The sequence below is a fragment of the Mus caroli genome, chromosome 4 (genome assembly GCF_900094665.2).
Source record: "Mus caroli chromosome 4, CAROLI_EIJ_v1.1, whole genome shotgun sequence".
NCBI lineage: Eukaryota > Metazoa > Chordata > Mammalia > Rodentia > Muridae > Mus > Mus caroli.
Window position 1 is genome coordinate 70,022,538 of NC_034573.1, and position 15,135 is coordinate 70,037,672.

At 35.9% G+C, this 15,135-nt stretch overlaps 1 protein-coding gene across 40 annotated transcripts in view; it reads right to left on the minus strand.

The window, feature by feature from the left end:
• The window catches only part of Ptprd (protein tyrosine phosphatase receptor type D), a 2,211,569-nt gene that overhangs the window by 1,018,307 nt on the left and 1,178,127 nt on the right, over positions 1-15,135 (minus strand). For all 40 annotated transcript variants that reach the window (XM_029475790.1, XM_029475789.1, XM_029475786.1 and 37 more), the window contains exon 8: positions 14,227-14,260. The gene's annotated coding sequence lies outside the window, so the exon portion shown is untranslated. The remainder of the gene's footprint in view (positions 1-14,226; positions 14,261-15,135) is intronic.

Consider the following 15,135-nt stretch of genomic DNA (forward strand, 5'->3'; position numbering starts at 1 on the left):
CAAAGTGGGAGTGCTGGGTTGGCACTCCCACTTCGCCCAGTCCAGGCTCAGCTTTCAAAACCATCTAGCAGTATGTTCACGGAGAAATGCGAGCTCTCGAAATTGTCTGTATTTGGAGTATCCCATCACGACTCTTTTGGGCTTTATACTTCTTTCTGATTCTTAGAGTCTCTGGAAAGTTGCTGTGTGGTATTGACAATTGTGTCTTGCCAGAAGAAAATAGAGCTGTTTACAAAACATATCTTTAACAAAGCTAAACCACCTTTGGCTTGGACAAGGCAATACAAGGTTGAATAAATGCTGTAAAATGACACTTCCTATTTCAACAAACCTATTTCTGGGCAAGAAGACACACTTCTTATCACCCTTTACCATGTTTTTATATTAGTTAATATTTTGATAAATAATATCACTAAAGTGAGATAATATGTCTAGGAATATATTTCAATCAGATCTTAGTATATTTTACACACATGACTGCACTAATGTTTTATTAATTTGAAGAATTACTTTTCTTGTATTTATTAGTGAGGACATGCTTGAATTCAGACTGTGATGGATATTGAACACATTTAATACACACTATACATTTTATTCCAGAAAGATGCATTCCCTCTGACCCCAAACCCAACAGGGCTATTTCATGTCTTAGTTTTGCACGATCATTAATTGGTATAGAATATGTCTATCTTTATGTTTTATGTGTCATTTAAAAGATAAGTTTAAAAATTTTACAAATAAATCTGTTTGGTTGGGTTTTATATGTTTTATATCAATAGTTTCAGAATTCTATGCAATGCATTATTCACCCCACTATATCAACTCCTCCACTATTTCCTTTCCTCCCTCACCCAACATCATAACCTTTTTGGCTCTTCTCTCCTTCAAATCTTTAGTATTCAGAATGTGTTATTCTCCTATACCTGCTTATTGTGCTCATATCAGGGGCCACACAATTAAAAGGAAACTGACTTTACTTCTCCCAGAAGGAATCAGATGACACGATCCCATCACCAAACAGTGAGACATTGTGTTGCCAATCCCCCAGATTCTTAATATTTGTCTGTCTTGAGCTTATGCTGGTCTTGTGCAAGCTATCACAATTGGTAGGAGTTTTATATGCACATTTTCCTTGTGTATATTACAAACAAACACTTTTTCCTTACCAAGTTACCTACCAAGTCTATCTCTTAGAATCTTTCTGACATACAATTGTCTTCAACATTTGATCAATGAAATTTGAGGGGTAGAGTGTGACCCAGACTTGTCATATTTTTTAGTACCAACATGTCTCTTATTTGCATATTGACCAATTTACAATGCTATGTCCATTGTCACGTATTGTAAGATTAAGGTTTTCTGATAGGGCATGGATTTTTAATTTAGGTGCAGCTTATCACAGGATTCTTACCTTTCCCATTTTACCTTGGGTTTGAAAATGTTATGCTTCAGGGTGATATTTAAATAAAATCCAAGTTGAACAACACAATCTGAGGATATCATTTGATGTGACCATATCATTTGTGTATGCTTTAAAACTGCAGTCAAAATGCATTGCCTTGCTATTTACCTCACAACTGCATTCCTTGTAGGATTTGTGGACTTATGATAACTTTTCTAAGCATTTCACCTTCTGGAACATAAATAAGTAGATTCCTTGACATTTTAGAGTTTATTGTTTTTAAACAACCATTATTGCGATTTCTTGACACATGCAGGTGCTGACTGTTTGCAACCTCATACAATAAAATGAGAACTTCATGCCTAACCAAGGCCACTGGGACTTGCCATTATGATGGCTTTTTCATGCTTCAATATGTTCACTCAGTTATTTAAATGATGTTTCTATTTGACAACTTGGAAACATTCAGATTGAAGAACATGTTAAATGGAAAATACCTCTGTATTAGTACTGTAGTTTCTAAACTTGTTCAAAGCTGGGAATGGGCTTCACTGGTAGACTAGTTGTCTCATGTGTGAATGACCCCAAGTTTATACCCAGCTCTGCAAAAACTAGATAAAAAAAAAAAAAAACAAAATCATAGTTGTCAGTGCATTCCACAGAACTTTTGATTCATAAATAAACAATAATCACAGAATTTTCAAGATGTGGTAAGTCAAGACTTCAAGATTTTTCTCTTGTGATAGCTAGGAAATTGATATTTTAACATCTGCTTCTTTATTTTTTATAGGTTGAGCAATACAATGTCACAACAGAGTTGTGATATCCCCATAAAAGGATGATTTTAACAATCTCTCTCTGTGTGAACACCATTGTTGGACACTTTTACTTACAGTCAGGCATTGTAAAAATTGTAAGAGGTTTCAGCACAACCCTCATGTAAAGTTTCTCCCAGGAAAATATTTTCACCTTCCTTGAGTGACTAGCTTTCATTGTCCAACAGAGTAAGGTAAAACAGGAGAGAGAGAGAGAGAGAGAGAGAGAGAGAGAGAGAGAGAGAGAGAGAGAGAGAGAGATGATAAAAGAGCACAGCATGTGATGTCTCACAGGAAGATTAGAACATGAGTAGAACCATCGGTGAAGACCATCAGAACAAGTCAATCCTCTCACAAATAGTTCAAGGCCTTGTGCAAAGGAAGGCCACTGTTTCCTTTAACAGCAAAGTATTTCCTCCTGCCACTGTAATGACTGCGTATTCAGATGCAGAACACAGACTGGTCTTGGCTAGATAGAATGCAGGGAAGGATGTGGGAGAAGGCATCCCTTAAAGCACTTATATTTCTGTACATATTATATACATGATTTCATTTACTTTTCTAAACTTTGAAGTGGATAATACTTTTAGTTTCCAATTTTGACTTGAAGTTTCATTGCTGTTATTAAAGTGAATGCACCAGAAATTCATAGATGGTAAACGACATAGGTACAGCTTGATCCTGCATAGGATACTGTTCCTTATTTTCTAATCATCAAAGCATTGGCTGCAGCAGACTTAGCATCATGATCTCTGCATTTATATATGATTGGGTTTTTGGAAAAGGACTTGTATATTTGTGTCCTTTTTACCTTATAATTAGAGGATCAGCTCAAGGAGAAGCTAGCACTTTCAGAAGAAAGAAAGAAAGAAAGAAAGAAAGAAAGAAAGAAAGAAAGAAAGAAAGAAAGAAAGAAAGAAAGAAAGGCTCATATTTGTGTATCGCAAGCTTGGATTTGGATCATGGGGTTGGTTACAGTGATGTCTTCTCATGTATTTTTGCAATGGCAAGTACAATCTAGCTTTCTCTCTTTATCTGTAAGCAATTGGTAGAGAGTAGAAGGTCTAGGACAGGCAACAGAAATCAGGGACAATGTGGATATATATTCCTGAGGCAGCTAACCTCCTAACATGGTTTACATAGAAACAAAGCACTCTGACACTAAGAAGAGATTTTGAATCTTCTCTACAAAGTCTAGAAACATATTTTAGTAGAGAAAACAGAAGTAAGAGTGATGCTGTACCCTCGAAAAATGAGTGCTCATTGATACAGAATCAATGAACGTTGTACAAGGACATGGTATGATTCTTTGAAGTGATTCTGATTCCTAAGAATCAAAAAACCAAGTTTTTCATGGCAGAATGGGACTAGGAAGGTGGGAGGAATACAACAAAATATTAGAGAAGATGAAAACACCAATTTTCTAAAAGTTGAAACATATGTAAAACTCTATCAATATTGTGATTAGTTTTCATGTGTTCATTTTCTGTCTAGAGTCTTTAAATGAAAAATGAATAAAAGTACCACCTGAAGACCCAACCATACCACTCCTGTGCATATACCCAGAGGATGTTCCAACATGTAATAAGGACACATGCTCCACTATGCTCATAGTAGCTTTATTTATAATATCCAGAAGCAGGCACAAACCCAGATGTCCTTTAACAGAGGAACGGATACAGAAGATGTGGTACATTTACACAATGGAATACTACTAAGCTATAAAAAACAATGAATTTGGAAATCCTTAGGCAAATGGATAGAACTAGAAAATATCATCCTGAATGAGGTAACCCAATCACAAAAGAATACACATGGTATGCACTCACTGATAATTGGATATTAGCTCAGAAGCTCAGAATAACCAAGATACAATTCACAGACCACATGAAGCTCAAGAAGAAGGAGGTCCAAATGCGAATACTTTGGTCCTTCTTAGAAGGAGGAACAAAATACCCATAGTAGGAAATACAGAGTCAAAGTATGGAGTAGAGACTGAAGGAAAGGCCATTCATTTAGAGACTGCCCCACCTGAGGTTTTATCCCATATACAGTCACCAAAGCCAGACACTACTGTGGATGCCAACAAGTGCTTGCTGACAGGAGCCTGATATACCTGTTTCCTGAGAGGCTCTGCCAGTACCAGGCAAATACAGAGATGGATGCTCTCAGCCAACCATTGGATTGAGTACAGGGTTCCCAGTGGAGGAGCTAGAGAATGAACCCAAAGAGCTGAAGGGGTTTGCATCCCCATAGGAAGAACAACAGTATGAACCAACCAGTACCCCCAGAGCTCCGTGGGGCTAAACCACCAACCAAAGAGTACACATGGACTGGCCCATGTCTCCAGCCACATATGTAGCAGAGGATGACCTGGTTGGTCATCAATGGGAGGAGAGGCCCTTGGTCCTGTGAAGGTTCAATTCCCCAGTGTAGGTGAATGCCAGGATCAGGAAGTGGGATTGGGTAGGTTGGTGAGCAGGGTAAGGTGTAGGGGATAGGGGGGTTTCGGAGGAGAAACCAGGAAAGGAGATAACATTAGAAGTGCAAATTTTAAAAATCTTAAAAAAAAGAAATGTAAATAAATAAAATAACCAATAAAAATTTTTAAAAAAAGAAAAAAAAAGAATTTAGAATATGTTTTGGGTATCTGAATTTCTGAAAATCAAAGAAAATGCAACGACTCCCTTAGCCTCCTGCATATAGTCCAGCAAAGCAGATTCCCTTCATATTCAAGAGAAAAGAAGCAGCCATTTGTGTCAAATGCATAGATCAGAATCTTTCAGAAACTTGTGTCTAACATAGCTCAGTTAAGGAAAAGCACAGAGCATTTCAGTTGTGTGCCTGGCCATTGCCAGGAGGTAGAAAAAAATTGGTATGATCACATGAGTACAAATTTGGTTTCTCATCTGAAATTACCATCATGGCCAGCAAAGACTAACATTTAAAGGAATTTTCTGGAACACCCACACTAATGAGGCACAGCTGAAATTGATCAGAGTCTCAGCTACAATACCTTTTGCTTTCAGTCTGTGTGCTCATATGAAATTCCAGAGCTGGAGAAATACATGCCACTTCTTTCGTAGCAATGTCTTATTACTTAATAAGTGAAGTTGGTTTTTTAGACTAGTTGAGGGCGTTTCTAGTAAGCACAGTTCAGAGCTCCTATCACTTGCATGCTCCTCAGCCCATGTTATCCCCATCCAAACTGGACTTTAATAAACTGGTTTATTTAGAAATTAGAATGAAATTACTTAACCTTTGATTCCTTTATTCATATGGTATGATTTTTTTCTTTATTTTTAAAGGAAGAAAAAAGTCTTTCTTTAATCTTTATTTTTGCAGAGTGGCTTCAGTGGACACAACATTCTTGCCAGAAATGTCCTTCTGCTGTTTTGCCCTTTCAGGATTTCTGTAAATAACTGCTTTAAAATAGATGAATATAACATGTATTGTCTGTGCTGGCTATTTTTGAGAGCAAAAGTTCATGCTATTCTTAGTAATTCCTCTTTCTATAAAATACATTAACAATATACTGGGACAACACACAAGATCTCTATCTAAAGTATGAGTCAGACACTAAGGGGAAGGCTGCCATCAATCATTCACTGGCCCAAACACAAGTTTATAAGGAAGTATAATTCAAAAATGCATTCTAATAGAAAATTCTTAAATATATCTGATCAAAAATTGCCATGAGATTTAAAACAAATATTTTTCATTTGTATGTGACATGCTTTAGTAAAAATTATACTGGTAAACTTTCCTTGAGGACAGAGTCTGAGAACATGAAACAGTTAACCTTGCCGCTCTTTCTTCAACCACAGGCTCAAACCAGTTTACTTCAAATGCCGTCCAAAACTCCCTGACCTAGGGTAGCTTGACCCTAGTCATTTTACAGGGGAAAAAATGAATCTCAAATAGAAAATACGTTTTAAAAAAAAATCACTCCCAGGAATATAGCTCTAAGGTGAACTATTTCCAATAGAGATTATTATTTTTTATCCCACAGAAGAAAAATACTTGGAGTGAGAAATGCTAAGTTCCTGTATGGAGAGTCTTCTCTATCCTACCTGGAAATCGCTCAGTTGGTTTAGCCGAACACCTGCTTCAGTAGGGGTTTCTTAGTCTTTCCTACGCAAGGATGCAAATCGAATCGGCAGATGTTATTGATCTCTCTGTTACTTGAGGTTTATTCTTTACCTTTTGCTACTACATGATTAAGAAACTTATTCATGTGAAACTGGAAGTAGATCAATCTCCATACAGGACATTTATGTGTAGTAATGTGTTTTTAGTATCTTCAAAATAATATATCAGAAACGATAAATTGAAAATGGCTTTCTGAAATAATGAGTAAAAAAATTCAATATTTTTATCACTATTTAATGAAAAGTGAAGGTCAAAAGGGACATATGCTCCTGTGTGTGAGTCTGTGCTTGAATGCACACGTGTATGCATATGTTTGTGTGTGTATGTGTATGCATGTGTGTGTGGGGGGGTGTGTGTGTGCACTCATTCAGCTTACTAAGGAGTCTATGGGATTCTCTGTAATATTGAGCAAGAAACTTACATTTAGATTACCTTAGCTTTATCAAATATGAATTAAATAAAATGATAGCATTTTCATTATATAATGTACAAAAATTAATACTTCTAAAATGTATAAAACAAGAACAATATATAGTCATATAGTATGATGTAGATAGTCATTGCTTTTTACCATGATGCTAAAAATAGAACATTCCATTTCCTGATTATTTATCTTTATAGCAATAGTTTTCATTTCTACCTCCCCTGGCTTGCAAAGTAGTTTGAATGAAAACAGCCCATAGCCTTAAAGGGGGTGGCACTATTAGGAGGTGTGCTCTTGCTGGAGGAGGTATGGCTTGTTGGAGGAAGTGGATTACTAGGGGCAAGCCTTGAGGTCTCAGGAGGTCAAACCTGCCTAGTTTCTCAAAGTTCACTTACTGCTGTCTGCTGATCTGGGTACAGAAGTTTCCGCTCTTGCTCTCCAGCACCATGTCTACCTGCAGGCAGCCATGCTTGCAACCATGACAATAATGAACTAAAACTCTGCAACTGTAAGCTTGCCCTAATTAAATGTTTTGCTTTATAAAATTTGTTCAGTTTCTTCTTCTGTGAGATTGCCTGATTTAATGGAGACCTCCCATTTAGACTCTCTATATAATGTCTAGTTGTGAGTCTCTGCATCTGTTCCCATCTGCTACCAGAGGAAGCCTCTCTGATGATGACTGGATAAGGCACTGATCTATGAGTATAGCAAAATATCATTAAAAACCATTTTATTGAGTATATGTGGATGGAGCCATGACTCCAGATACATATGTAGCAGAGGATGGACTTATCTGACATCAATGGGAAGGGAGGGAGGGAGGCTTGATGCCCCAGCATAAGGGGATGCTAGAAGGGTGGGGCGGGAGTGGGTGAGTGTGTGGAGGAGCACCCTCATAGAGGCAAAGGGAAAGGGGAAGAGGAGGATGGGATGGGGGGATTGTGGAGGGGTAACCAGGAAGGGGGAAAGGGGATATCATTTGAAATGTAAACAAATAAAATGATTAATAAAAAAATTTTAAAAAAATAGTTGTCATGGTCATGGTGTTTCTTCACAGCAATATCACAGCTAACTCTTATTAAGATAGCTTGGTTTGCATACAGTGACATAAAAGTGCCACTAGCAAATACTTATACATTCTTACATATATTATTATACTGTGAATAAAACCACTTAGCGCCATATTTAGCAAACCCACAGTGTTCATATACTTGTTTGTATCTTCTGATTCTTTATTTATGTAATCTGTAGTTAACATGCTTTGTAGTTTGTACCAGGCAGGATCTAGGAATATAGCAGGAAATATTCTAGTCAATATGCCAATTTTTGCTTTTTAGTTTTAGTAAAAAGGGTTGTACACATAAACAAATTTTGCAAAGGTGTGGTTGGTAAGAACTCAAAAAAAAAAAAAAAAGAGAAGCAGAAACTAAGAACTTAAGAGCATTATGTAGGGTAAGGAGGGCAAGGTTCTAAAGTCCATCTTGCTGGGTGACCCAGGAGCAGTGCCTTAAATATTACTAAGAGAACATAGCTGAATTTTGGGAAATCTGTTCAAATAGAGAAAACAGACATTGGGGGGAATTTAAGTCATCAGGTTTTCTGTGAGATCTGGGAAGGCAGAATACTTTAAAGGCTCAAGTAATGAAAAAATGAGAACGAAGAGGCCTGGGTCATTTGGTCTCAGAAGGAACAAATTAGAGAGCCACCATCTGCAGACCAAGGAGACATTGTGATATTGGATCCAAGATGATATGAACTGGAATAAAACAATTCTACTTTTGCCTTTAGTTATCAGGAGATGCAGAGAACAAGTCTGAACTGTAGGTGAAATGTGCCCATGTAAATGGAGATTCTGCCATCCTGCTGTGCTGAACTTTGTAACCATCTTCCTGAAACCCTGTGGTTCTCATAGGGAAGGTGGGAAGGTAAGCAGCTGTGTCAGAGATGAGGGTGATATTTTAGGTTTCATTTCTCCAACTAATGAGTATTATTTTGTGTTATGACAGTTGAAAGAACAAAGAAAGAGGAAGTAATTTTACAGGAATGCTTGTTGTCTTAGCATTGCTGTCAGTCACCAGCTACTTCATGGAAACCACACAAGCACAGTGCTACACATAAGGCACAGACACAGTCTTTTCAAGTTCTGAATGTCCTAATATTGAATAATAGTGACTATATGACTGCAGGAGAATCATGCAATCTTTCTCTGTCTCCTCATTCATAATACAGTAGCTACTCACAAGTAAGTGGTTGTTGCTTTGCACCTACTAAGTCAATGGAAGATCTTTAAGGATAAGGAGGTTTGTAATGAAATACATTGATTACAGGGTAGAATTTAGCAAAATATCTTGATAACCAGATGGCCTTTATTCAAAATGTACCATTCATAGTTGTCTTAACGGTAAATAGATCACTTTAAGTGCACAAATTGATTTACTTCCAGAAATGCTAACATGTTCCTGAAAAAAGTGACTAAATGGAGAGATGATGGACATACTCTAGATATACTACCAATTTTTTGTTTGCTATGAATGTCCACATTGAAGGTGATTCAACATATAATCTGTCATAATATTTTATAAAAGATTCACATAACTAGTTTCAAAAACGAAGCTAAAAAGTATTCTGATTTTAAACGAGGTCTATAAAAGGGGAATATCATACTTGAAATGGCAGCAATGTGATCATTGAAAATGAAATAATCTACAATTTTGGTCTAATAAGTAAAATGTGAAATCCACTGTATCAGGCTATTTCTGCCACTAGAGAACCTTAATTAGAAATCTTGAATTATATATGCACATGCAAAGTATGAGTACTCCAGCAAATGAAAATTTACATATACAATGCTTTTAATCAAAGCACCCATTTGATTGTACAATTATCTGTTTTGCAACATGAAATGTGAATTCTGTCCTTGTGATTCTGCATTTATACAGGGACCCAATTATTGTGTTGGTGAAACTTTGGAAAGCCTGCTTGATGTGTTATGGTGTTGGTTCTCTTGCATTTAAAGCAGTATGGAAGCAATTATGCTTAACTCAAAACAGAACTTCCTAGATCAACATATGAAGTGCATCTTCATTCTACTTATAACAGGAGAACTCTGTTTTACTTCCATTGTCTGCTAAGAAAGCAAACTATGAACTTTTATTCTCATGCAATTTATTGTTTTCTTTCTATTTGGAATTTTGTTCAAAATTTGCAGACAACCCTGCTTCACAGGGAGAAGCCTTCGGTGGCAGTAATACTGAGTTCACTCAATTTTCCACATTGTTAGTCCCTAAATGATGGGAGTAGGCTGTTGATCCCTGCTACTTGTAAGCAACAGAGAAACTTTAGAGCTGGTAAAATACCAGATTTATAGCCCTGAAGACAGATGTTCTCTGTGGAGATGCTGGGAAATGCCTTGAAAGGCAGTGAGGCAGAACTGCATTTTTTTTTTGTGGTCAATCAAGACTCTCCTTAGCTCTCTGTGAACGAGGTGCAATAAACTGGATCACCTGTTCATAGAGACAGAGCTCTGGGTAAATGGGATATTGCCCTCTAGTTATGTCATATGGGTGGGGCAACTGAAATATGGGCTTCTTCCTATGCAAAATGATTCACCATCCCATCAAAGGGCTTTACACTTCAGACAGGACATTGGTAAAAACAGGAATATCATCTTCTGAATCTTTAGAAAAGGCTTTTTTATGCATTCTGCAAGTCTCTAAGGACATTGAGACATGATGTGACATAACACATTACTGTATTCTCTTCTCCATACTTGCAAGTAAAAATGTACAGGAAAGGAAATTCAGAATGAGGCATAAATAGAAAACTAGTTTGTAAATGCTCAGTCTGCCATTTTTTACTCCAGGAAGGTTTGTACCCAAAACCATAAAGGAAGCATTTGAATGCTTCTGGGCTTTTTAACTTTGGGCTTTGCTGTCCCTATCAATATTGAGTTTCCTATAAAATATTTCATTTTGGGTATGAGATGGCCCAATGCTATCTCATTCATAGGCCAAACTGCCTGTGGTCTCTCTCTATTCTGCTTTATGTTGATGCTTGTTTGCTTATTTGTTTTGAGACAGGGATTCTCTACATAGCCCTTGTTGTCCTAGAAGTCACTATGTAGACCAGGCTGGCCATGGACCTAAAGAGATACACCCTCTAGGGGGTGGGGTACTCTACCTCCAGGAATCTGGGGTGGTTAATGCATGATGATGCAGGGTATGCTTTATTTTTCAGTCTTAGCTCTTAATCCTCCCAGAGAGAATATATTATTGTACCAAAAACTGCTATTGTCCTGAACTATCTTCATGGTACTGGTTCTAAGATCTCTTGTGAAAACCAAAACCTACAGATGCTCAGGTCATTTAGGTAAAATTCAGAGTATTTGCATATATTATACCAGTATCAATGTACGGAAGTCATTTTTCTAATGAATTAACTAGGAAATAATGACCAAAAAAAGGCCTGGACTTCTTCAGGGAAGATACAAAAGGGCTTTTTTAAAAATTATTTTACCAAAATAATTATAGCTCAAATACAGTTCCCACTGCTATAGAAGACTAAGCATGTCTAGTATCAGAATGAACCATGTCTCCTGGTATTCTTGTCCTTGTATAGTCTCTCTGTATATTGACCCTTAGCTCAACTATGTAAACAATATTGAAAAATACGTCACAAGGAAAAGCTCTTGCATTAGACTTTTTCTTTATATAATTCATGAAACTGACCTGTACACTATATGACAGCCAGGTTAATCTGGTAGAAAGATATATCACTCAAAAGGAAAGAGTGGGTAGGCAGTTTGGAGAGCAGCCTCATAGAGGCAGGGGGAGGAAGGAGGGGGCTTGTGAATGGGAAACTGGGAAGGGGGATAACATTTGAAATGTAAATAAATAAAACCACCAATAAAAATGAAAAAAAAAATCCTAGGTTATATGTTGTGCTATGTAGGAAGTGAGAACCCATAGAGGTGAGTATGCTCTTCAGTAATCTAAATGTAGCTTCATGAAAGACCTACAGCATCTGATAAAACAGTCTATTTGCTCAGTAAAACTACAGAATTATGAGCACAGTACATGGGCGTTTGAGTTATTGTGCTGAATAATATCAATTAATGAAATGTGCACTTATTACATGCTCTGTTATGCTCTTGATATGGACTGTGGTGAATTGTTTATTTGTCTGTGAGATAATTGTAGTATCACACAGGCTGTATGATGAACTAAAAATAATCAATGTGAAGAATTTAGCAAAATAGCAGAATTAGATTAGCACTTCATGAATGATGAAAGTTATATTAACTACATTATTACAGTCATTATTCCCATTATGAAAGGTTCCAAAACTACCAGTATCAACACTAAAACAAGAATACCTAAAAGTTAGTGTCTTCTAAATATCCTTAATATCTATCACCACAGAGAAAGTGAATCTACTAATATATTCAATATAATTCTTTTGATTTGTTTGTTTTACCCATTGGGAGCTTAGCTAGCTGAACAATCAGACTAGCAGTGCCCTTGTCCATCAGAAATGCTATGCAAAACCAAAACACTCTGTTATATGTAGGGGAGTAGTCAAGCATTCTCAAACACACCAATGATAATAATGTCAGATTAATTAAACCCCTCCTGTGAGCACTTTGTGCTTTTTGTAATTTGTCTATTGCTTTACAATGATCTGATTACCTTGAAATTGACTAAGATATGAAATGTTAAAATACAGTCTTATATCTAGCTCACTTTAATATTCACTCAATGAAATTAATCCCAGAACTTGTGAGGCAGAGCCTGGTCTACAGAGTGAGTTACAGGACAGCCAGAGATATACAGAGAAACCCAGTATCAAAAAATAAACCCTGTCTAGCAAAAACCAAAACCAAAACAAGAACCAAATAAGAAAGAAAGAAAGAAAAAGAAAGAAAGAAAAAGAAAGAAAGAAAGAAAGAAAGAAAGAAAGAAAGAAAGAAAGAAAGAAAGAAAGAAAGAAAGGAAGGAAGAAAGGAAGGAAGAAAGAAAGAAAAAAAAGGAAGGAAGGAAGGAAGGAAGGAAGGAAGGAAGGAAGNAAGAAAGAAAGAAAGAAAGAAAGAAAGAAAGAAAGAAAGAAAGAAAGAAAGAAAGAAAGGTCTTAAGTTTGCAAGAAACAAGATTGGAATTGGTCATGGTGGTAAATCATACCCAAGTCTTTTTCTGTATAGCTTAACAAAAACAAGGTTGGTTTTGCTCTCACCCAAAATGTTCTTTGAACAATCACTAATAAATAATGAATGCAAGTAAATGGATTAAAATTAGAGTTCTTAATATTGAGAAGAGGCAAAGTTTGAGAACTACTTGATGTGGCTCCTTTCAGCATGCTCACTAGTGCAGTGACTTTGACATCACTTAAAAATTAACTGAAATTCAGACTTGGGCTGAACATAAGATCTACCTCACCAGAACTGGCTTTACAAAGTTAACTTAGGTAATTCTCATGGTTATCATTGATATTCACTGATGTAATAAATCATTTTTCTACATATATTTTCTCTGAACCATGTATCACAAAGCATCCTATGTAGTAGTTGATGTCCATTCCCTTTCCTAACAACATCTGTGCAAACATTTTTACTTCATCTTAATTTCTTTATATCAAGCTTCTAGGCTGGCCGTGTCATGATGTATCAAGCAATTTGGTATGGAAGATCCTGTATAAAGTCTTCTGCTTAATTATTTTCTGCTTATTACAGTGGATAAAGAGAAAGATTCAACTATCTTTCTTAATCTATTCTGAACTGATAAATCTATGATAACCATCTAATGTAAAATCGAACAGTAAAAAGAGAATTTTCAATGCCAGTTCAATAAAATAAAAAGTACAGTAACACCGTGTTTACACAAGGTCACCAAAATGATCAACCGCATGGAGGAATTAAGTTGATAAGAAATATGACTCTAATCTTAAGGTTTGTTAACTAATTATCTGAAATAGGGAAGCAATTAAATAATTAAGATATATCAGTATTTTTGTTTTTTGTCTGATAGATTAGTAGAGAAAAAACTTGTATGTATCCATAAGTGTTAGGTATTTTGTTATTGATACATGTGCTATAAAATATTCTGATATTTTCTCATGAGATGTATTAGGTTTTTTTAATTGATTAAGAGATTTGGTATATGTTGAGTAAGTGAACTTTCTCAGGAAATGTTGAGAATCTGTTTATCTAACTTTCTAAGTATTGTTTTAATTGGGAAAAATAAAAGACAAAGCACAGTATTTAAAAATGCTTTATGAGTTTCTTCCAGGATAACTCATTTTAAAATCATGACACCTATTAATAAAGAAATATATTTCTTTGAGTTTTAGAGGGATAAACATTTCACACATTTCAGAGAATAAGAGGAAAGAGAAATAGGCAATAGAGAAAGGGAGAATGAGAAACTAAAGGAAGAACTCACCACAGTTGTTCAGTTAGTGGACAGGCACCATCATCTGCAAAGAAAAATGTTATTTTTATAATGTGATCATGAATTCCGTAAAAGAAATTAAATTGTTTTTTAATATTCCATTTTGAAAATCTATAAGAGCAAAATGAAACAGCAAAGGAATAGAGATGGTCTGATAATATATATCATTACCATTTTAGAGTCAGCATAGTTAATCCATTGGTTTTTTTTCAAAAATTATTTTAAGAAACATCAAAAATATGTATATTATATAGATATTTTTGACAACTATGATTCAAGGGTATGCACATGCACAGTGATGTCTATAAAATAGTATTGTTCCAGTCATGAAAACAATCTTGAAATAACCTAATATACAGCTCTGATGTCATATACATTGCATTTAATGGGCACAAAAGATGCTATAGTATTTAACATAGTACTTAGGGGATTCAGTATGGCCCATATACGCTAACCTTTTAAGAATATCTCTTTTGAATCGATATCCCACTATTTTCCATTGTGTACTTTTTTATTGGATATTTTCTTTATTTATATTTCAAACGTTATCCCTTTCCAGGTTTCCCCCAGGGAAACCCCCAATCCCACCCTCCCTCCCCTGCTTCTATGAGGGTATCAAACCTTCACAGGATGAAGGGCCTCTCCTCCCACTGATGCCTGGCAAGGCCATCCTTTTCTACATATGTACCTGTAGTCATGGTCCATCTATGTGTACTCTTTGGTTCATAGCATATTTTCCTAAAACAAACTTCCTTTCTTTTTTCTTTATCCTTCCTTCCACAGTCTATCTGTCCTCCTCTTTCTTTCTTTCTTTTTCTTTCTTTCTTTCTTTCTTTCTTTCTTTCTTTCTTTCTTTCTTTCTTTCTTTCTTTCTTTCTCTCTCTCTCTCTCTCTCTCTCT